This window comes from Dipodomys ordii, unplaced genomic scaffold (genome assembly GCF_000151885.1).
Source record: "Dipodomys ordii isolate 6190 unplaced genomic scaffold, Dord_2.0 Scaffold5, whole genome shotgun sequence".
NCBI lineage: Eukaryota > Metazoa > Chordata > Mammalia > Rodentia > Heteromyidae > Dipodomys > Dipodomys ordii.
This window is the reverse complement of record NW_012267221.1, coordinates 28,371,586-28,394,960: the sequence shown is the minus strand read 5'-3', so window position 1 is coordinate 28,394,960 and position 23,375 is coordinate 28,371,586. Positions and strand designations below refer to the sequence as shown.

The 23,375-nt window shown below is 34.9% G+C and overlaps 1 protein-coding gene across 3 annotated transcripts in view; it reads left to right on the top strand.

The window, feature by feature from the left end:
• Znf385b (zinc finger protein 385B) overlaps positions 1–23,375 on the top strand; it is a 293,697-nt gene that overhangs the window by 169,456 nt on the left and 100,866 nt on the right. Inside the window, exon 1 of one of the 3 annotated variants that reach the window (XM_013028429.1) lies at positions 14,620–14,809. The exons of the other annotated variants lie outside the window; for them this stretch is intronic. The gene's annotated coding sequence lies outside the window, so the exon portion shown is untranslated. Of the gene's footprint in view, positions 1–14,619; positions 14,810–23,375 lie in introns of those variants that run through there. 3 annotated transcript variants of the gene reach the window in all.

Sequence of the window (23,375 nt, the reverse complement as noted above, 5' to 3'; positions counted from 1 at the left end):
TTATTGTTTTCTTCAAATAATTACACAAAGGAATTTCAGCTTAACATGTCAATACATGTTATATACCCCCTATACTATTTCCTCGTTTCTTAGTTCAGTTTTCACATGTGTACATTAAGCATTATAGACATATGTGTCTGTCATTCCTCTTTTCATTTGTTTACCCCCTTTTATTATTTCCACCTTCAGTTAAGATGTGTTTCAGCTTCCTGGTACTCATGTTGTTGAAATGCCTAATAATAGAAAAGATAATATCAAGTGAGAAAACTCACTTCCACATAGACCATTCTTTAGTCTGTATGATTGTGTCTTATATTTATATGCCTTAGATGTGATCATAAATATGCTTATATTTTACATCTTTCTTCCACATTTGAGAGAAAACATGGGACCTTTGGCTCTCTATGCCTGGCTAACTTCACTCAAAATGAGTTTTTCCAGTTTCCTCCATATCCATGAAGGTGGAATAATCTTATTCTTCCTGGTGTATGAGCCAAATTCTGTTGTATGCAATTAGGATTTGCTAATATTTACAGATGGAAAGAACGATATCCATATGTACTCACATGGTATATATCTTATAAGAGAAACTATTTTTTACTGTGAGATTATATATCTGATATATGATCAACTCCATATTATCTGTTATAATTTGAAATAGAGTAGTTTAAAATGGTAAAAAAAAAATCCCAGTATTTAATCTCAAGAGGCAGCTTTGAGTTATTTTCCATTAATCTTGCTCTTAAAAGACAAAGTCTCTTCATCCAGTTTTCCTGGGGAGTCTGCTTATTGCCTCATAATGTGTTCTCAAAGCTTCATGAAAAAAATCTTAGTTTTACTTTTTTAACCCACTGGAATATTTTTTCTCCATTCCATACTCGTTCATTTTCAGATAATGATTACTTTCTACTTCCTCATATTCATATTCAATTTTCTCTACATTTTTCATATCTCATATGAAGGAAGCTTGAAGCCCTGTGTTAAGATATTTTCCTCAGATCTTCTCAATCAAAAAAATTAATCCTTATCACAACACATTTAACTTCTGGATCAAGAAGGTAAATGTAACAGTGCAGCAGACATGACTAGAATAAGATAACTAGTTAGATTTACTCTGTATTTGTTGAAATACCAGAATTTGTCTTGTTATTATAAAGGTGATGTACAGAGGGATTACAGTTACATAAGTCAATGGTACCCTCCTCTCACTCTCACCTAGTTTTTTCCTCCTGTCCCCATCCACAAGTGGTATAGTTAGTTTTCAACCTAGTATCCAGCGAGTACCTTTACCTTTCCCTCCATTTCTGTGCCTCCCCTTATACTCTCAAAGATATACAAATGAACAAACTGGACAAAAAGAAAACAAAACAACATAAAAGAAAAAACCTAGCTGGGCCCTGGTGGCTCACGCCTGTAATCCTAGCTACTCAAGAGGCTGAGATCTGAGGATCTCAGTTCAAAGCCAGCCCGGGCAGTAAAGTCCGTGAGACTCTTACCTCCAATAAACCACTAGAATGTCAGAAGTAGCACTGTGGCTTAAGCGGTAGAGCACTCGCCATGAGCTGAAGAGCAGGAACAACGCCCAAGCCAAAAGTTCAAGCCCCACCACCGACCAAAAAAAAAAAAAAGAAAGAAAAAGAAAAAACTTCTTGTTTCCAATTCCTGAAGCTCTTTTGATAAATATTATTTTGTATAATCAGATTCACATAGGCATTGTGCCTTTGTGTTCCAATCCTTAGAGAATCTTCCTTTGATCTCACTGTGTGTGAATGCCTAGATATAGCAGAAATTTTTTAAGGCCATGTTGGATATAGAATTAGAGTTTGGACCCCCACAACACTGCCTCATGCCTGTTCAGGACAGAAGTTATTAAATTTTTATCTAAAACTAATGTACATAAAATAATTATGTTTGTGTATAAAGATACTAACAGTACCATGTGGTAAGTATGGAAGTGTAGAATTCAATGAAAGGACAATTTACCTAGCCTAAGTGGTTCAAGACTTCTTAAAGATTGATAGGAGACTGTAATCCTTCTAGTTGGGAACCAGAGATCAGGAGATTGCAGTTTGAAGCTAGTACTGGATAAAACTTCACAAGCCTTCTCTCAACCAATGGCTGGGCTTAGTAGTTCATACCTAGCTACAAGGGAAGTAAAATGACTGGAAATGGTGGTATATGCCTAGCACCCCATCTAGATACTAAGTAGACAGCACAAATAGGAGAACTGTGGTTTAGCCTGGACCAGACATAAAGTGAGACATTCTCAAAGAAATAAAGCAAAAAATGCTGATTCAATGTTCTAACTTCAAAGGAAGAAAAACAGAAAAGATGGGTAGGAGTAGGCATTTGAAAGCTGATCAGGAGAGCAAATGGCTAGTGGGACAAAAATTACAGATGTGTGATACAGAGTAACTTATATACAGAACATAAAACTGATCCTGTTGCTGATACAGTGATTGAGACAGAGGTGACAAGAAATGAATCTCAGGTAATAACCGTAGGTCTCATCGTAGAGGACCAGGTAGGTAGGCCATGTTAGTATGGATGACCTAAGGAAAGGGAGGCACCATGGTTTCAGAGACCTCATCTGTCTTATTCGTGTCACATTCCCAACTTTAGGAACAATGCTGGCTCATAAGCAAATATGTGTTGAGTAGAAAAATAATGAAAGGATATTCAACAAAAGAGTGATGTGGTTCAAATATATTCATATATGACATATGTGAATATCTAATATATAAATCTACATAGGTATTTGAGAGTAAAACTAGAGTGAAAGAAGCCAGTGGTGATGGTAGGGTGAGGATCTGACTGGAGACTGACAGAGAAATGACTTGGCAAGCTTTTGGCCAGTTAAACGTCTAAGTGAATGTGTACCTCGAAAGAAGAAAAGGAGAGGTAGGAGGTGAATGGTGTAGTAGAGCTGCTATCATGTCCAAAAGATACAAAAAGAGGAGGAGTAGGGCAAGAAACAATTCAATTTTTTGAGAAAAAAATATATTTATTGCTTTACCATGAAAATTTGAGCAATGGGTTATATTTAGAAGAAGATTTTTCCTTTGTTTCCCAGTAGAATAAATATAAATAATGATCATGTGCTGTGTATTTCAAAAAAAGCTAATACAGTGGGTTTTTAATGTTTTATACCACATAAAGACAGATATCTGCAGAGATCTATTTATCTTAATTTAAACATTATAGAATGTAAACAAGTAAGACTATCATGTCATTCCCATAAATAAAGACACTGTTTTATCTTTTTAAAAGTGAGCCTATGAAGAAATACTAATAGCTTTTCAATAAGAATCTAATAGCACTTTAAAAAAAGTCCTATAAGTAAAAAATATAAACTAAAAACATAGGCACCCTCCCCCTACTTAAAAAGAGAAAGGTTTCTTTTTATTTTAATGTCACAAAAGCATTTTGGTATAACTAATTGTTGGTTGTTATTCTAAGAGAATTTTAGTAGGGAGAGAAATCTTATCATTTTTTCTTCCCTTTTGCTTCTCTGTTTTTTTTTATATTCTTCCATCTCCCCCTGTAAAAGATACAGAATCAGTTATTACATGGATCCTCACTCCCAGATGAGTGACCTTTTAAAATTTCTCACTCTTCGTGGGAAAACAATGATTGGAATGTAAGAAAAATTCCAATGAAACACAACAATTCAACTTTTGTTATTCTATCTGGTAAAAATATTTGGTGAAGGATGAAACAACTCAAACTGAACAAAGGGTTATCCAGCATCAGGACTTACAGTTCTAGTAATGTTCAGTTAACCTATTGTTGCATGTATTATTTTTAAATATCTAACTCTGGTACTTACAGTTTCTTAAGATATCTTGTGAATATTGGCACTCAATCCTTGGCACTAGCTCTCTTCTTTTTCTAAATATGTCATCATCATCATCATCATCATCATCACAGGATATTCCCCTACAGTGTATGATTTCATTCTGCCACATGTCAGAGTAAAATCGCTCAGCTCAAGTAAATTTGATTTTAGTCATGATTATGGGGCATTCAGTTAGCAGTTTCTAGCAGGCATCTGAATGTACCTGGAGTAGAGACCTGAGCTCTGGATATCAACAGCTTTCAGGAGACCGTAGATAGGAGACAAGGTGATCATCCAGAAAGACTATAGAGGGCTGCTGGGCAAAGACCAGTGCCAAAACCCAGGTGGCAGCAGCCGACACACCCAGATGCAGACCTCAAAGAAAGAGAGCAACTGATCAGTACCAAAGGAGGGCAAGTAAGGCTATCCCAAACCACAGAAGGTAAGGCTAAAAGTAAGATCAAGAGGACGAAGTAAGAGAACAAGTGACTTAAAGAACTCCTTTCTCCTGAAAAAACAAAAGCCTTCCTCCCTTCCATTTCTCTCATCTTCACTCTCTTAAACATTAGAGACAATGGTAGTGAATTGTTGTGTACTTAGAAGTATGCACGATTGACGCCAAGTGCAGAATATAATTTCATCTGTGTACAAGTATGTTTTTAGATTCCCTTTCTTAATATTACTTCAATCTAGTTATAGGCGCTGTGGCTTTTACTGATTTTTTTTCCCTGTAAGCAGCTATAATTAATTCGACTATGATGTGAATTTTCCAAATTCATGATTGTAGTAATTACTAGGCAGATGTTAGCATTGTTTAATCAGGCATTGTTTTATCCCCTCCACTCTTATTCAGCATGAAATAAATACCTTGCCCAAAGCCACACAGAAAGTTTAGATCTTGTTTTCATGGACTTTCTATCTTATTGTTTGCCCTAAGTAAACAAGGAAAAACAGAGAAGTTCATTTTATTGTGCTGAGAGTTTTTTGTTGTTGTTCAGAACAAGGACAACAATTCTATTTCAATTATCAGAACTGAGAAGTTCTGATTTTTCCATAGAAAAAATGTGATACTGTTTTCTCCCCAAATAGATTGTGGTTAAGATATATTCGCTCCACTGTACAATGCAATTTGTCTGTGGATTTGAATCCCATAATATAGGTACAGGTAAATTTTATTCAGGCCTTCACTTTATTTTTATTTGTCCATTCCTTCTAAGAAAATATTTTATTATTAATTTCTAAAGTCATTCCAGTAACATTGTTTTTTAAATCATTCCTTTTGGTTCACAGGTGTACAGTTCTGTGTAAAGAGGAAATAAAATGTCAGAGATTATTATAAACCTTTTCTATGGTATTTCAAGGAATTTGCTGTTATTCTTTTTCTTATGAAGAAACTGAAATGAAAAGATATTAATAATTTTTATCCAAAGCTACATAGGCATTGATAAGAGTAACCTTTGCTTTGCTGACAAAATAACTTGCCTTTTTTCTGTCTTAAAATATTAACTAAGCTCTTAAAAGCTTTCTCTTTCTTTTTTTGTTTCCCTTACATAGTAGTTCTATGTTTTTAACTTAAATTTTTTGCATAGCATAATTGTTTAAATTTCCAAGCTAACTTTCTTAAGTTTAGAGTTTTACATATTTATATTTTTTAAAGACCTAACTGTATTTATGACATATACAAAATAATAAACTCTTTTTGGCAGTACTTCAGTTTGAACTTAGGGTCTTGTGCTTGCTAGGTCTTTGTTCTATCTCTTGCACCATATCCTCAGCACTTTTTTGCTTGAGTTTTTTTTTAAGTTATTTTTCATGTAGGGTCTAACTTTTGTTTGCTGGACTGACTCATTAACTTCCTACCTTGGTCTCCCACATAGCTGGAGTCACAGGAACACCTTGTCACACGCCTTATTGATTGAGAAGTCTTGCTAACTTTTTGCCTTTGTTGGCTTGGAATCAAACTTTCTTAATCCTCACTTTCTGAGTTACTGGATTACAGACATTCATGAGCCACCAAGCTGACTTGCAAAATGATAAACTTCATATTTGACATGTTTCTTTTCAAACAAAAACAGAACCAATCATTTATATTTGAGAATTTTGTCTTTTCTATTTGTTAGCTTCACTTGTTTGTTTTTCACAGGTCTAGCTTTACATAGAATTACCAGCTTTATCACTTAGTCTTTAGTGAAATAAAAAGCAAAAATAATACTGTTCTTTTTAACCAGGCCTGACTGACACTTAAACTTTTTCTTTTGATATAAAATTACTGGTGATTAAGGAAAGACTAAACAATTCAGATGTGGTGATGAGGATTAATTTCAGAAGCTGACGTATTATAAAATATATGTGCACTAGCTGTGAATTCATAGTGGGGAGGAGATGAATTATCTTGTTACCTGTTTTTGAAGTATCAACATTAATTCAACAACACATTAAATAGTTGAGAACAGTAACTTCAACTATTGATTAAATCTAAATTCTTAGTGTAATAGGAGATAGTTGAAAATCAGTGTAGTTGTAGAAATTCAGACATACTGCCATTTAATGAGTAGTTCTGGCGCATTTTATGATCGCCAAGCATTTGAAATAAGTGATTATTTTTTGACTAAGAAATTATATACAAGGGCCTCATGTCAAGAGTCTCATTTACTCATGGCCATTACCATTTATCTTTCTCCTGGTGCTGGAAGAGTAGGGCAGAATGGGAAGGGTAACACATCACACTTAATGTGTCGTGTTGAAAGAAGAAAACCAATATTCCAGACTTAGCAATATGTTAAGAACAAAGCTCAGAAACTAAATGTTCTGGCCAAGTTGGTTCCTTCCCTCAGTGTTGTTTCTCTGTAATTGACTCCTCCACATAGTTGAGCTTTGCTTTAGTCTATCAGATCACATCCTATATCTAATCAGTCATCATGTCTTGTTAATTCTATCTTTCTCATCTGTATTCTTTACTCACTGGCTACATTTTTTCATAAATCCATGAGAAGGCTAACTGGTTCTGTGCCAAGAAGTAGAATCATATAGCATCTTCTTCCTCCTTCTAACCCAATTCTACAAGAACATGGATATATCAGTTGCCACTACCAAGACCAATCTATAGTCCCTGAAAGCAAACAACCTGAAGCCATTCTTAGGCCCACACAGACAACTGTCTTAGGCAATGGATCTTGGAAACAGATCTAAGCAGAATCCAGAAATGACCTCAGGGTCTTTAGGGCAGAAATTCACCTAATCTCAGGCACTTACTATATAGTTTAGGAGAACAGGGGGAGGAAGGCATAGACTCTATATAGACAGGTTCCCTTGACCCACCAAATGACCAGAGGAGTTGTGTCTGGACAGTTGATATTACAAGCAGAAGCACATTTTGGTACATGATGGGTCAGACGTAATATTTCTTGGCAGATACCTGTGGCTTTTCTGCCTATATTGATAATTTTTTGTGGCACATGATATTAAAAATATCCAAGTGACACTTGGCAGTAAAAAAGATTCCCCATTTTTTGAGAACATACTTGCAAGCTAAAGCAGAGTACTAAGTTGGTTTGGGTTCTGAATTTTGCATTTACTGGTGGTAGAGCCCTGAGCAGTGAACTCCATCTGCTGAATAGAAGTAATAAAATGCTTCTCCAGGGTTGAAGTGCAAGTACATGAGGTTAAAGTCTTTAAGAGGCTTAGCTCAAGTAAGCTCTCAATAGATCATAGTGCTGTCATCATCATCATAATCACTGTCATTATTTTTACAGCTGCTGGTTTTCATTGTCCGTAAGTATTGTGATGACCTTGGGCAAGTCACATAACCTTTAGAGCTTCAGTTTCTTCAAGTTATAAGATATTTGGAACAGAGGATAGCTTATGCTTCTGTGAAGCTCAGAGCAGAGTGTTTCTAGAATTACTGGTTTGGTTTACAGTGAACTTGAAATTGACCGTCTAGTTTTCTTGTAAATTGTTTATTAAAGTTAGCAATTATGTATATACTATCACTGTGTAATCTATTTTGAGTAAACTTGAGTAAATGAAAACCTGAATCTTTTGCAAACACTAAAACCTCTTGATCTAATATGCAATTTATGAAACAAGTATTTGATCATAGAGGTTGTAGTTCATTTTACTCATAGATTGTTTAGACATATTAAAAATCAAATATGACTGACAAAAAGATTCTCACTTGGCCTGACACTTTTCAGACATGTGCAGAGATTTTTAATCTCTTTGAATCCCAGAATCTTTGAAAACTGATTAAATCTGCTTTTACTTTTTCTGAAAAGTGAGCATGATTGTAAATATTTTAGACAATTCCTAGAGATTGGGCCTTTCACAGATCTTAAATTAGAAAACTCTGGTACAAGGCCAAAACAAAAATAAAGCCAATGAAAGTATAATATACAGAGGATTTGGAGGCTTTTCTCAGTTTGAACATCCAACACACCTGGCCCTTTCAGGATCAGAGACAAAGAGAACTCTGTGCAGACCTGGTGCATGTTACATTGATCTCTTTTCAAACCTGAGAAAGACAAATATTTCTAATTAGGAAACTGAGGCTCCAGAAGTAACTATCTCTTTACGGTCTCATCTCTAGTAAATTGTAGAAGCAAAATTTGAACTGGGATCAAACTTAGAAACAACTTCTATACAATAAAAGGCCCTACATTTCTTCACATTATTTTCAATCCCCCAAATCTTTGTAAAAAAAAAACAGATCACAGAAATGCAAAGATGTCTCTTCCTTATGAGATTCTCACAAAGGACTTCTTTAAGCCAGCTTCATGAAGATCATTAGTTCTTCTCCTCTCCCATGCTCTCTGGAGCTGGGCTGTCTGGCAGGAATGACATACTACTGTTGGGATGGAACAGGGCGGCTGAACACTGAGAGATGATGGACTCTCTTGGCTGGACATGACTCAGAAATCCTTATCCCCTACGTGCCCCTGTAAAAGTTTCAGCTGACAACTATATAAGACAGTTGTCAGCTGAGGAGCAGAGAACTGGCCTGTCAGATTCAGAATGTCCCATTTGCCAAGTCTCACATGAGAAAAGTGAAGACAGGCCTCATTTGGAAAAGAAGAACTACTTCCAGAAAGATTTATTACACAGGGGTCATGTTGCTGTGGGTCATGATGAGCTGTGCTCCGTCAACTGGACTCCTCCTGTCGCATTCACGTTTCAGAAGATGCATGATTAATCTCTTTTAAAAGGAGAGAATAAGAGAGAGAGAGTGAAATAAAGGCCTGCTGTGCATGACAGACTACCTCGTTTTATTGAAATTCTATGAGTTAATATCCACCTTTCTTCATATATAGCTTGACCCAATACTATGTGAAAATCATTGGTTTGCACTCTTCTTTACACTAAGATGAGGTCTGCATCTCCATGCTCTAACTTGTCAAAATAGAGCGTTCTTCGGAAGTTAGAAATACATTTGCAGATCCGTTTTTGGTTTCAATTCATTTTAAGATAGGCTATCTTATCACTTCAGACTTCACAGCATGTCCTAGAAAAATCATGCTGTTTTCACAGTGATATTAAAGACATAGCGTGATTTGGTATTTTATTTAGACTTTCCTTGTGATTTTCCATATGATCTAGAACTGTTTCATCAAGCTACTGGCTGCTAAATATGTCATACCTTTATTTGGCAGTAATGAAGAATCGCTGAAAATGGGAGAGAAATATGTATATCTAGAAGTAACTGACATCTGATAGGTAATTTCTCTTATATATTACGAGTGTTGCAAGAGATAGACTACTACTATAAAGGTGGTGGTACCTTCTTATATCTACTGTCACAAATAGGGACTCTAAAACCCAACTACATGGATTTGAACCTTAATCATGCCGCTTGCTTGTTCTGTGACCTTGGCAAAATACTTATACTGTACCCTGATTCCTAATTGAGATAATATAGGTAATAGCAAATCCTTTTTTATTTTAGTAATTTGAACATTGGCCAAATTAATACTGAGAACAGTGTTGACATAAAATAAATGTTAATGTAACAGCATTTGATGTACATGACCAATAAACTCTGCTTTCAGTGTTAGTTTTTTTTTAAGTTGATCTCTTATTAGTTAAAGATAAAGCTCTAGGAAGAATTTATTTTCTTGAGAAAGTTCTAAGAACTGCTTCCATTTCTTCCATTCTTTTATACCATATCTACATGCCAGTCATTAGTCCCTTGATATCAACATGTGTGTGGGCTAAGGATGCCTGAATACCTATAAATGGAAATGTGCACTAATTTTTCAGTACATTGAATAAATACCATGTCTCACACATGGCCAACATTTTTTTTGCCAATTGTACGTCATCACTTCAGCTTTGAAGTAGTATCATTCATTATAAGTAATTACAATGCAGGTAATCAGTAAATGTTAAGTGAAAAATAATGTACATGAAGTATTTCAAGTCATTTGAATGCTTTCATGTCTTTAGTTTGGAAAAGGTAGGAGAAATATCATCATTTAATCTTTGAAAATCTGCTCTGAGTGCCATCAAGAGGACTAGCGCTGTTTAGAAACTGGCATAGAGCACTTAAAGAATAGTTAATACTGTATTGGAGTCTATATTCTAGATGAGAGATTGTAAAGAACAGCAATCTCATAGATGGAGACCTTGTTCAGGGGGTGATCACGAAACTGAGAAATAGCTGAATTAGGAGAAGAGCATTGGAAAAAGAAAGGAAACAAACTTTAAAGTAAGACTTGGACATGTTTCAGGAAGAGCTAAGATCTTGGTAAATGAGGAGGAGGTGAAGTACCATGTGTAACTTTGGACATAAGCTGAAGTTTAACCAGGTGGTATCTGTGGGTCATAAAAATGTATCTTGTTTCCTTTAAGCATTACATTGGAGTAGCACAATCAAATTTGTCTTTTTAAGCCATTTGCTTGGTTGCTATGTGGTGGCCCAATTTTAGAACTACTTGGTCTCAGGAAAACCTATTAAAGACCTTTAGCCTTTGGCAAATGCCAGGTTGTCTGGGACTAGCATGGCAGTGAAGGCGTAGACCATTAAGATTTCCAGTCTATTTAGAAAGTTAAAACATCTAATAGTCCAAATGTAGGTAGAGAGCTAAGGGAAAGATTAAGTCAGCACATTTACTAAGAGCACACTCATGTCTTGCCTTCACAGTGAAACATTGTCTATTCTTCAGAACCACCTTGCTCTTTCTTTTTGGTGCAGCAGGGGTTTGTTGAGCTCATAATACATCCAAAGCATGGCACCAGGTGCTTAGAGTACATCAGTAAACCAAACAAACATTCCTTCTCTTGTGGAGATTATATTCTGTCTAATACTAATGTTATATATGTACTGATAATTTTTATTACATTCTGTGACTTCATATTAGTCAATGCTTTAGATATATTATTTTCTTCTTCACACAGATCTTTCTACTATCTTTCTATCATCCACAAGCCTCACATTTCAGTTTACCATAATATCTAGTTCAACAGAGGGAAGGAGGAAGAAAAAATATCAGTGAATATGTGTTTTCTTCATAGAGAATGTGTTTATAAGCTTGCCTTTATGCAAATTAGTGAAAAAATCCCTAATTATAATTCAGATCACTTGAGTGGCAACCATTTTTCCATTAAAGAAGGATTATATACTTATCTAAAAGTTACTTTAAAAGAACAGACCCTTCTAATGAATGTAATTAAAAGTTTGTTAATTAAATGTTTGAAATTGAAAGTATGTTTGGTGGGGGGAGAAGATTCAGTTACAATAACAACAGCCATAATCAATTAAAACCCAAAATGAAGATGAAAAGGCTGAATTTTACAAGTTGAAAAAAATTCTGGTTTACAGAAATGTATAAACTCTAGCAAAGATGCCCATTTTCTAAATTTATCATTTATTATCAATTATAAATGAATTCCGTAAGCAGATAAGATTATTGCTTGCAATAAAAATGACAATTAAAGAAAATTGATTTCTTGTTATAGCTCCCCAAGTATATCTTAAAATATGGAAGAAAAAAATCTCCCAAATTTATGGTTTTTTGCTTTCCAAGGAATAATGAGCATCTTCATAAACACTCATAGAATTTTGACTTCTTTTCAAGAGCCTCCGTATAATTGTAAAGCTTATAATACTGTTGGTATTGAGGTGTCATTTCTTCTATAAAAATCTATCTCAAGCAGACATCCTGTATGTTCACTAAACCTTTGAGAATTATCAAAAGTGTTAGTTTTGATGACCACGTATGACTTTGTTTCCATGGAAGATGTTTACTACTTTTCAACCAAGGTTAAAAAAGCACCCTTTTTGTTTGTTTGTTTGTTTGCTAGTCCTGGGGCTTGAACTCAGAGCCTTCACCCAGTCCCTGAGCTTCCTTTGCTCAAGACTAGCACTCTACCACTTGAGCCACAGCACCACTTCCAGCTTTTTCTGTGTATATGATACTGAGGAATCGAACCCAGGGCTTCATGCATGCTAGGCAAGCACTCCACCACTAAGCCATATTCCCAGCCCAAGAAAGCATCCTGTTTACAAAACATCATCTTAAGCTTGTTTCTATAATTTTGACAGTCCTTGTACTCTTAGAAGATCATAATTATCAGTAAGAAATAAAACCTTTAAGCAGGTTGTATGCAGCAGCACAGTTCTTACAGTAAGAATATACATAGATGCAGTTCGTTTTACCTCATTAATTCAGCACATTCACTAGGCAAAATGCAGTAATTGAGTTTAGTCTCACCTAACCAAGCTTAGAACACTAGGGAAGAACCTCCATGTGATAACACACAATCAAATACTCTATAGAAATGTAAAGTCATATAATGCAAGTATGTAGCAAAGAAGGTACTTCCTTTTGAGGGAAGAGAGAAACCTACCTAGAAAACTAGACAAAATGGCATTCAAAATTACACTTGAAATGGAAAGAATTTGAAAGAGGCCAAAGAGTATCATGAGAGTCATGAGATAAAGTGATACCTAAGTGTGGATATACACTCATCAGATAGTGCTTTCTGCAATGAACATTTGTCAGACAAGTGTCAGACATTGCACAAGGAGCCAAAGACAGAAAATAAATAAACGAATTAATAGGCTTTGCCCTTGAGGGAGAATTCTGTTTAACAAATCTTATAAAGTGTAAATAAGGAAATGGTTTTCAATTAAGTTTGTGGATGGTGATAGATATGAAACTAGTCTTTGGAATATTTTTTTCTGATGATTTGGGTAATGGTGGTGGTGATAGTTTTTATCGCTTATTAAACAGGCATTATTTCCTTCAAATCTCATAACTTACCAGCTTGTCAAAGCACATTCCAAGATGCAATTCCAAGAGTTTGTGATTCTCTACATCTCGACTGGGAACTGGGAGTTTATCACGAAATCCTGATACTGATGTAACTGTTCTAGGGTCCACACTTCGTGTACTATTGAATGAAACTAAGAATATACAAGCAGTACAAAAAAAAACGAGTTTAGAAGTTCACATGTCAGACCTGTAAATGTTCTGGGAAGTATTCAAAAAGAATCAGGTATGAGTTAAGGGTAAGCAAAAAGGACTAGAACACTTTGCCTAATCCCATAAAAGAAAAAAAAGTTGCGAACTTTATTATAGATGAAAATTTAATTTCAAAATAACACAGCAATGACTTATTTTTAATTATGAAGAACTAATAGGTAAGAAATACATAGTTGTTTTTTAAGGGAAATGAGTATAGCACTCACTACCTTGCAGTTTTCCATTTAAACTATTTTGTTGTTATGTATAATTTTGTTGAGTTTATTGACCCTGGAAAAATTACCATTAAAAAATTGGTTTTATATATTACCATTTCGATTACTATACCTAATTATTCACATAGAGTTACCTGTCCCTACTAGGAACTGTACAAATCTGAAACAGGATGATATACCAGATCTCGGAATTTGGTTAATTGTAGTTTGTTCTGAGTGTCAATAATTGACTGTAGTCAAGTATTGACTGTAGTTGGCAAATGTATGCAGTTACACAATCAATGGTACAAAATCCTTTCTGACATTTGCAAACATTAGTCATTTCAAGTTTATTCAATTAAACCACCACTAAACTAACTCACAGATACTAATGGCTTTCAGCAAAACAGCTATCTAATCATAGCCACACTGTGAGTCCTTATGCTTATCACATGCTCAGGTGCCACTCATCAGAGAATGAAATTAGGTATGAGAAAAATGAAGAATCATTTTAGTTCCAAGCTGATAAAATGTCTAATTTCACTGTGCTAGTTCCCCCATATAGCTAAAATTAGGTATTTGAAATGCATAAACATCCCTATTAATGTTACCAACATAAAATTGTTATATGCTTTGTTTTTTTTTAACTTATATGTTCTAAATTTTTATTTAAAATCTCAAACTCCATAAGCAAGGTAGAAATTTTTTCAAGCTTAATAGTATAAATATAAACTGATATATACTGCCAAGATACAAATAAGATTTTTGTGAGAACAGACTCCTCTTTGAAATAAAAAAAACTATTATCTAGAGAGAAATAAAAATAGTCCCTTAAAATGTATGTGATACTATAAATTGCTAATTTTTATAATAAATAGCTATTTTGAGAATTATTTTGTGGGGCGAGAGAGAAGTAGATTTGTTAATTTTTTTTTGTTTTACTTTTACTATGGCACAGTAGTGTAGTAGTAGTTTCTGAGTTCCTAGGAAATAGTAAGAAAAATTGCATGAAGAAAAATAACTTGTCCTTCTTTTAGGGTATATTTGGTCTTGTGTCGTCAGAAGGTAGCTTGCTCCCTGGAATCAAGTTGCAAACATTATCCTCAATAGTAATTAGAGCTAAGCAGCAATTACAGGACATATGATTTGTTCAGACGCACAGCCTGTTGGCTGTTTCTTAGCGCCACATTTCACAGGAGCACCAAGTTGAAATGATGGAATTATTTATCTCTTAACGTAATACCTTGTACAGTGCCTGAATGCAGGAGTAAACGTGGACTGTAATCTTAAAAGTCAAGGTAAGCATAGCTGACTGATCAGCATTTATACCTCAGGGAACTTTTTCGAGAAGTATGTGACAGAAATGTAAAATAGCTCAAATCAATTTTAGAGAAAAAAAGAGAAGTAACAGAATTAAAACAGAGAGTGATTGCTGATTTCAGTATTCCCCTCTCCAAGATTATTTTGTTTTTTTTCCTATTTCTACTTAACTTGTTATCTTTTCTAACTATTTAAAACAAGGTGACTGATTTCCCATATCTCCTTTACCTTTATTAGCTACTTTCCTTTTTTCTTTTGAAATACGTCTCAGAATAACAGCTAGGTAAAAATGAGATTTATGTTTAATCTAAGTATGTTAGGATCTTCTCTCCTTTTTCTTTTCCCTTCCCATAAAGTATATTTAAACTGATGATTGTACATGTCCAAGAAGCCACATTCAGATTGACAGAGTATTGGCTGGTAGCCTGTAATAAAACTGACTGACATGGATGATTTACACCCTTGCCACATGATTTTTATGATAGGCACGTTTCAAACTGTAATGTTCCATTCACTTCGAATCAACACTCAATGGTTTCATGTTTATTTAGACCCTTGGGCATAGATATCTCTCTGGAAACCAGGTAAGCATAGCTCTTCCAAAGGGAATATTTTCAGCTGTAAGGTAGGTGTATAGGACAGATGTGTTTATGTGTATTATAGGTGCTTGTGAAATTCTTATTTCTGTTTTAACTTGTCACTTTGCTTTTCTCATCTAAGAAATCTTTCTTTTGTATTTGCCATTTGTAAACCTGAAAAAATATTACTGTTAGAAAAGGATTTAGAATCTCTCAGTCTGAGGAAGATGTTTTTTATATCATAGTCTCCAATGGGATTTCAGGTGGTTAGGAAAATTTTGAAAGAGCATCAACTTCTTTTAGTCTGTTTCATTGGTGGACTAGTGGTGTAAACACTGAGGGTTTAGTGGACTCTTGAGAAAAAAAGGGCTAAACACAAAGCACATTATTTTTTTCAAAGTCTGAGAGACTGTGATTTGTGACTACTTAGCAGAAAATGTTTCTCTCTGTATTGATTACAATAGACTAGAATCTGGTTTGGAAAGAATATTTTTCTAATCTTATAAACACTATTATTTTCCTTTTGTATGTTTGTTCTTCATGGAATTATTGATTGATGTGCAGTTTTCTTCAGGAAAACACAGAGAATTGTAAGCCATCTAAGAGTTTAGAAGATAGTTTTCTGCCCATAATGTCAAGTAAGAAGCCTATGTAATATATATATGAAAGACACACCTAGTACTCTCCAGTGGCAAAGTATATGTATGTAATCTAGGACATGATGCTGAATTTCTGTAAAAAAAAGTCATCAAATTCTGCAATGCATTCACATTTTTCACTTTATTATATGTACAGCATATACCATTGTGGGTTCATATATAAAATACAATCATCAGATGTTGCAAATGACAAGTCTACTTGAGACATAACTAGAGATATGGGCTGATTCCTTATTATTGCATGGTCTATTTTTTTACATTTTTAGAAGCTAATAATGAAAAGATTTGACAGAGTATAGCAGCAAAGGATGAAATTTTTTAATGTTTATTAGTTCCCCAGCAGTATTATGGTGAGAGACTAAAGACAAAAAGATAAGAGAGACAGACTGACACAGACACACACACATAGACACACACACACACACACACACACACACACACACACACACACACACACACGGAGATGCCAGAGAGACAGAGAGATGCCAGAGTCTTGAGAGAGACAAGAGATAAGAGTAAGAAAAGATGAGTGAGAGAAAGGGAGATGAGGAAAAGAACAAGAGAAAAAGGAGGTATTATAGAAGAGAAAAAGCTATACAAAGGAATCTAAATTTGAAAACATGAAGAAGTTATTCAATTTTAGAAATTTCCTTTAACTGGAAACATACTTTCTTTAATACCTTGAATAACAAGTCCATTTTTATAAATTGTTTTCTTTCCATAAGTATCTTTTCAAGTAAAGGAAGCTTTAGAAACAAATATAGGAGAGGACAAAGTGTCAGAACAAATGTCCAAAATAAATATTTTTCCAATTTTATTACCTTATAACGATTATTACAGGAAAGGAAAATAATGAGTAGTATGATTTCAATTCTTTACTTTAAAGAGATACCTTATTAAAGAATCATTATTATATAGATTTTGGTGTTCATTGGAAGTAGGAATTATTTGTAAAGTCAAAAAGAAACTCCATGAAGGGAACTTATTCAGCTTTATATCATGCCATTTGCAACAACATGGATGAAACTGAATATTATGTCACATGCAATAAGCCAGACACAGAGAGAAATATATTACATGATCTCACTTGCATGTGGAATCTTTTTTAAAAAGTCACATAGAAACAAAATAAGATGGTTATCATAATGGGAGGAGTTGCCACAAGAAATGAAGTTATAGTGATATAGGATGAATAATCTAGGGATCAGAAGTATTGTATGAATATTATGATAAAGTATGGTTGAGTTTTGCATAATAGAAATTTTCTGAGAGTAGAGTTTCAGGTGTTCTTATCAGATATGTAACAGTAAATATGTAAGGTAATAGATATGTTAAGTTGTTTATGCATACTAATCATTTCATCCTGTATTGTTACCTTACATTTATATAATATTTTTAAACAAGGACTTTTGTAACAGAGAGAACATGATTGCAAATTATGAAATAAAAACAGATGATTTTACCTATTTAAAAAAATAGTACAAAGAAGTCCCACCATAGAAGAAAGCTGGCACAAAATCATTGTAATGGTACAAGAGTAAACATGGTACACAGGTACACCGGAGCTGGGGCAATCCGTTATGATAAGTTATTTCCAATGCAGAAAATCCATGAATGTTCATTCCAGGGCCTTATCTAATACATTTTGCCTATCACTAGTGCCCCAGAAGCTGCCTTACATGATTGAAACAGTAGCATCAATTTCTAGGATGTCAGAATAATGGCAGAGTTCCAAGAAGCAAAGCCAGGCACTGGCCCAGTCTGCTAAGTTTCCACTTAAGTCTCTTTAGACTGTAAGTATCCACAGGTTATAGGTATTCCGCATTGCCCAGGGTAAGGGTGATACCACATTGTCTCCCAATTGCCCAGCTCCTGTGTTTGAAGTTGTTAGGTGATCTAGGTTGTTCCTATTCAGAATACTTTGCCCTACTTCTGCCATCGAAGGAGAGGACAAAAGAGTAGAGAAAACAGCTAGGAAACTATACTAGTAAATTCCAGATACAGAATGTTGCTTATTCTAGTCCACTTTAAAACTTAGTCAACATAACAATCTTTCTTCCCCTTCCAAACCCTCCATCACTCTTTGGCCCATCTTAGTCCTAATACAAACTTGTTAAAAATCTGTGCTCATCCAGACCAGGCAATTCACACCAAAGTTCCATAAAGAGGAATGATGGTTTCCCTGCTGTTTGCACAGCATCTGTGGCTGCTTTTAACCTAGAAGAAAAATGCTTCTAGGATGAGAACTAAGGGCCTCTTCTATGATGATTACCATGATTATAACAGTCCACTAGATTTTTTTTTCTGAACGCCATATAGTTTATTATAGTTATAGTAAACATAGAAGTCAACATACAGAAAGAGTTACAGCAGTTTTTACTATTTCTATTTATTCTCCAACATGAGCAAAAGCTTTTGAATAGCTTTGAAGTTTTTGGTTAATGTTTAATTAACCAAAGTTGGGAATAGAAGGCACTAGAAAAGCAAATATTAACTGTTAGTTTCAATTGAACTTCCCTAGATTGGGGAAGAGCGCACCTTTTAAAAAGAATAATTTTAATGTTAAATTTTAGAGGATAATTTATGTAAACAACTGGCCCCCTTTAGTTCTTAACATGTACATAACTTAAACATTGAATGCATGAACAGAAATTATCTAATACTAGAGTACAAAACATTTTGTGTCCAGAAATAGCCACTCTGAACTCAGAGCCCAAGTTTCACTGTTCAACCCCATTCCATATGGCCTTTGGTGTGAGGACAGCCCTAAAGACAGATAGAGCAGCCTAACCAGGTCATTTTGATCTCTATAGTAGAAGGTAAATCACCATTGCTTAGAAAAAAAATGTATCTTTTCAGATAGCATTATTTAGTGCAGTTCTGATAGTGCTTTATTATAAAATCCCCAATACAAGTGTGAATGTGCCTCTCTCCATGAGTCTATTTGAATTAGTTATATTGATCCAAGCGGTATGGTTAAAAGCATGGTCTTAATGGACCTGGATGTGTTGGGTTTTTTAACCATTGAGAATATTAAAAGTATTAAATGAAGCATTGCAATCAGTTGTCTGCTGATCTTGAAAGGGGAAAAAATGTGTGCTTGTAGCCACCCTGGCTTTTCTTTCACTGAACTTCTTCTGTTATTTATATTGACAAAAAATAAAATCTCACTTTATAATGAATATTTCTTTTAAAATCCAGTCAAAATTTAAAAACACTAATATGCTTAATTTTTCAAAGAAGGTAATGAGAATATAATGATTCTTATACATCTTTGCTTGTACTTATCTAAATGTTCAAATCAAAGTCGCTGGGCTATAGGCTTAGGTTTGTTTCTACCACTAGTCTGGTACCTGGGTGACATAAACCCTTCTAATCTTATTTCACCCATATAAAATAAAAGATAGGTTCCTAAATTGTGTTTATTTGTCTCTAAAATTTAATTGCTATGTAATGTCTCTGGGTATATTCAGTGACTTGAGAAATATGGTTATTGCCTTACCTGAGTAAGTATTTCAGGAAGATTTATAAAACAAGTCGGTGTGTTATGCTTCTGTTAGGGAAGAGCAAGTGCTTGGTCTCTTCACAGAAAGGCTGCACTCTCATGGGAGCACCTTATGCCACTGACAAGAGTCATTGGGCAAATGTAGCTCAGGACTCTCTCTCCCAGAGTCCTTTAGCCAGAATATTTTGTCAAGCTCCTGTGACCTCCCTATCCATTCTTGACCTCAGACAATTTTAGTAAAGCCCTGTCTGGAGATAATTCTGGCTTCTCTAAAGACTTAGTAATTTGGGAACTAGCACATGACATTCCCTTTTGATAAGTCAAGTGTATTAAAACACATTTGAAAATCCTGAGAAAGCATCTGCTAGAATTCTGTTTCCCTCCTTTGTGTTTCCTGTCTTCCATAGTAACACTTAATACTTTTGGGTCACAAGCCGAAAAAACACAATAAAACAGAAACGTTCAAAATTCATTTTTAATCGTCTAAATTTACTTAAATCTTTTTCATTGCTGCTTTTTAATAAAGACCACAGTTACCAAAAAATGTGATGTTCTTTACCAAAGCATAGTTGTTACAACATAGTATATAAAATCTCACCCAACTTTTTCTTTCTTTTTATTTTATTTTATTTGTTTTTGTCGGGCACGAGGCCAGAACTCTGGGCCTGGGCGCTGTCCCTCAGCTCTTTAGCTCAAGGCTAGTGCTCTACCACTTGAGCCACAGCGCCACTTCTGGCTTTTTCTTTTTGCTTATGTGGTGCTGAGGAATCAAACCCAGGGCCTCATGTATGCAAGGCAAGCGCTCTACCATTGAGCCACCTTCCCAGCCCCTCACACAACTTTTTCAACATTTACGCATAAGAAATTCAGTATGAGAGCAAGATATATAGTACAAATGAATCACCTCTTGGCTGTATGTTTTCTGTTGTCATAACATGTGAAAAGCCATCTTAGTGAAGAATTCATCATTTTGTTTAAATGCTGTGGATTTCTATTAAACCCAAAGGACATTGTGGCTTACAATCTATCATGATGTGGATTTGCTGCTGTTTTCTGATGCAACACTTCAATATTGCTTATAATCCTCAGAAGGGTGCTCAGAAGGCTTGCTCTTTAAATGCAGCATTCTGCCAGCCTGGTGCCTTGTGGATGCTGCAGGAGCTCTTTGCAGGGGTCCTGAGCTGCCTGAAGGGAGACTAGGCCATAGAACTGCTGACCGTTACAATTTTATAGATTCGAAGTTTTAGGAACACATTTTTCTCATTGGCATCATTGGCTTAGTCTCCTCTATCTACTTCTGTATTCAGAAAGACAGCATGAGTATTACAGGGAACTTTGATTTGGTTACAAATCATTTTCAGAAAAATCAGGCTGGCAGTGGAAAAAGAAATTCAAAGACATCATACAAACCATAAGAATATGACAACATTTCAAGCTTCTCTTTTTATTGGGAATTCTACCTATATTTGTTAAACCACTTTACTAAAATTTACAGGGCTGAATTCATTTTTTAAAATCTGTTAATGTACAGCTTTCAGGGAAGTATCCCATGCAAAATTCTGAATGAATATGCACAAGCATAACATACCTGTGTGAACTGCCTCCAGAACAAGAACAGAATATTTCTAACACCCTTTCCTTTTATCTAAAGATAGCCATTAGACAATTAGTTTGTATGATTTTGTAGGAAGTACATTATATATTATCTACTCCTTTATTTTTGTTTTCTATTCAACATTATATGCACATAGATTGTTTTTGCATAGAATTTTATAGCACTTGTTTTCATTGCCATAGTTCATTGTGGGAAGTTTTATTGCTGAAGGTACAAAATTAGTTATTCTTTTTACTCCTGATGGTTTAAATGACTAATGACTAGTTTGGGACTAGTATTGCTATGGTCGTTATATGGTACTGACCACTTCTGTTAGGTAAACATCTAAGGCTCAGAATTGCTAAGCCTTAGGGTATATATGCATCTAGTTTAAGTAGGTATTGCCAAATTTCAAAGTAGCTGTACGTCAGTATACAGTTGTGATTGTTCCATATCCTTTCCTTCATTTCATAATCTATTTTAGATATTTTGGGTATGTAGTAACATCTCCTTATAATTTTGATTTTCATATCCTTACTGTCTAAAGAAATTTTGCATTAGTATTATGTATTTATATATACTTTATGAAGTATCCTAGTCTTTTGCCTATTTTTCTACTGCTTTCTTTTGCTTATAGGTTTGTCAGAGTTCTCTATTCTATATATAAAGGACTTAAATTTATCATATCTACATACTATATATATGTATATATGTGTGTATATATCCAGTCCTTTTTATGTCACTATTCAAAAATTTTTATTCTTAATAAAATGCATTCATCAAATTTTCTTTCATGATTAGCACCATGACTTCCTACTTAAGAAATGTGTTCACTCCAAGGTCTCAAACTTTTCTCTTCATCATTTTCCTTTCTAATCCAAAAACCATAAGGATTCCTGGAGACCCTAAGCTTTTTTAGACTTATGTGTGTGTTGGTCTTTTTTCTGTATTTTAACTTATTCGTCACCAACCCTTAGAAATACAACTACTCTCCTCAAAGTCTGTTGAGATACCTCATCTAGGAAAACATTGATGAGCCCATCTTCTAACTATGAATTCTCTTTCTCTTGAAGCCCAACATTTGGTTGAACAGTTTAATCAATAACATATGACTCCCAACCTGACCTGCCTTTATGATACGTATTAGTACTTGCCTTATGATGGGTACTTATGATAAGTACTTATACTTCACGGTGATACAGTGTGAGAGGAGTACTAATAGTAACCACAAAAACTGAAGCTTATATATCACGCAAGCTGCTGGCAAGGACATGGTGAAGCAATTTGCATAGAAAGATCTCAGTTCTCCTACCAGGTACTTATAATTTCTTCAATATATGGCAGAGAAAAAATAGAGATGAAAAGGAGAAAAGCACTTCTCCAAGGTTATACACGAAAGTTGGACTCAGTAGTCATCATCTCTCAGACTCCTGAGTTGGTGCTGTCATTACAGGGAGAACAGCATTGCCTAAAAAGAATGCCACCAAATTATCCCAGAAGCTTGAGGCAGAGGAGACTGCTTGAAACTCTGCTCAGAATTTTAAGGAAGAGGGCTGGGAAGGTGGCTCAGTGCTAGGTGCTTGCCTTGCATGCATTGAGGCCCTGAGTTCTATTTCTCAGCACCACATAAACAGAAAAAGCCGGAAATGGTGCTGTGGCTCAAGTGGTAGATCACTTGCCTTGCGCTGAAGAGCTGAAGGACAGTGCCCAGGCCCAGAGTACAGGCCCCATGACCAAATAAATAAATAAATAAGGAAGAACAGAGATTGCATGTTTTCTCTCATATGTGGAAGCTAGAATTTGTTGATAAGTAAGCATAGGTACATAAATGTACTAATTGAAATAAGGTAGGTATAGGGGAGAATTCAGTATAAGTCCAAAATCATAGTGCGATAAACACCAGGAAATGGGTAACTGAAATGGGTGGGATAGGGTCAAGGAAAGGAAGAGCAGAGAAACAAAGAGAAGAAGTAGAGGGAATGGAGTCAAAATCTCAATGTACATTGTACAAAATTAAGAAAAGTGAAGGAAGGAGTGGGTAGAAGGGTGGGTGAGAAGGTTGAAAGGGGTGATATTGATCAAGAAGCAATGGATTTGTAAACTGCTTTCTTGAATGATAACTCCTTTGTATAACTACCTAAAGAGAACTAAAATATTTTTTTAAAGAAAAGATAAAGGAAGAAATTGCATGTGCCTAGGTGCTCACGG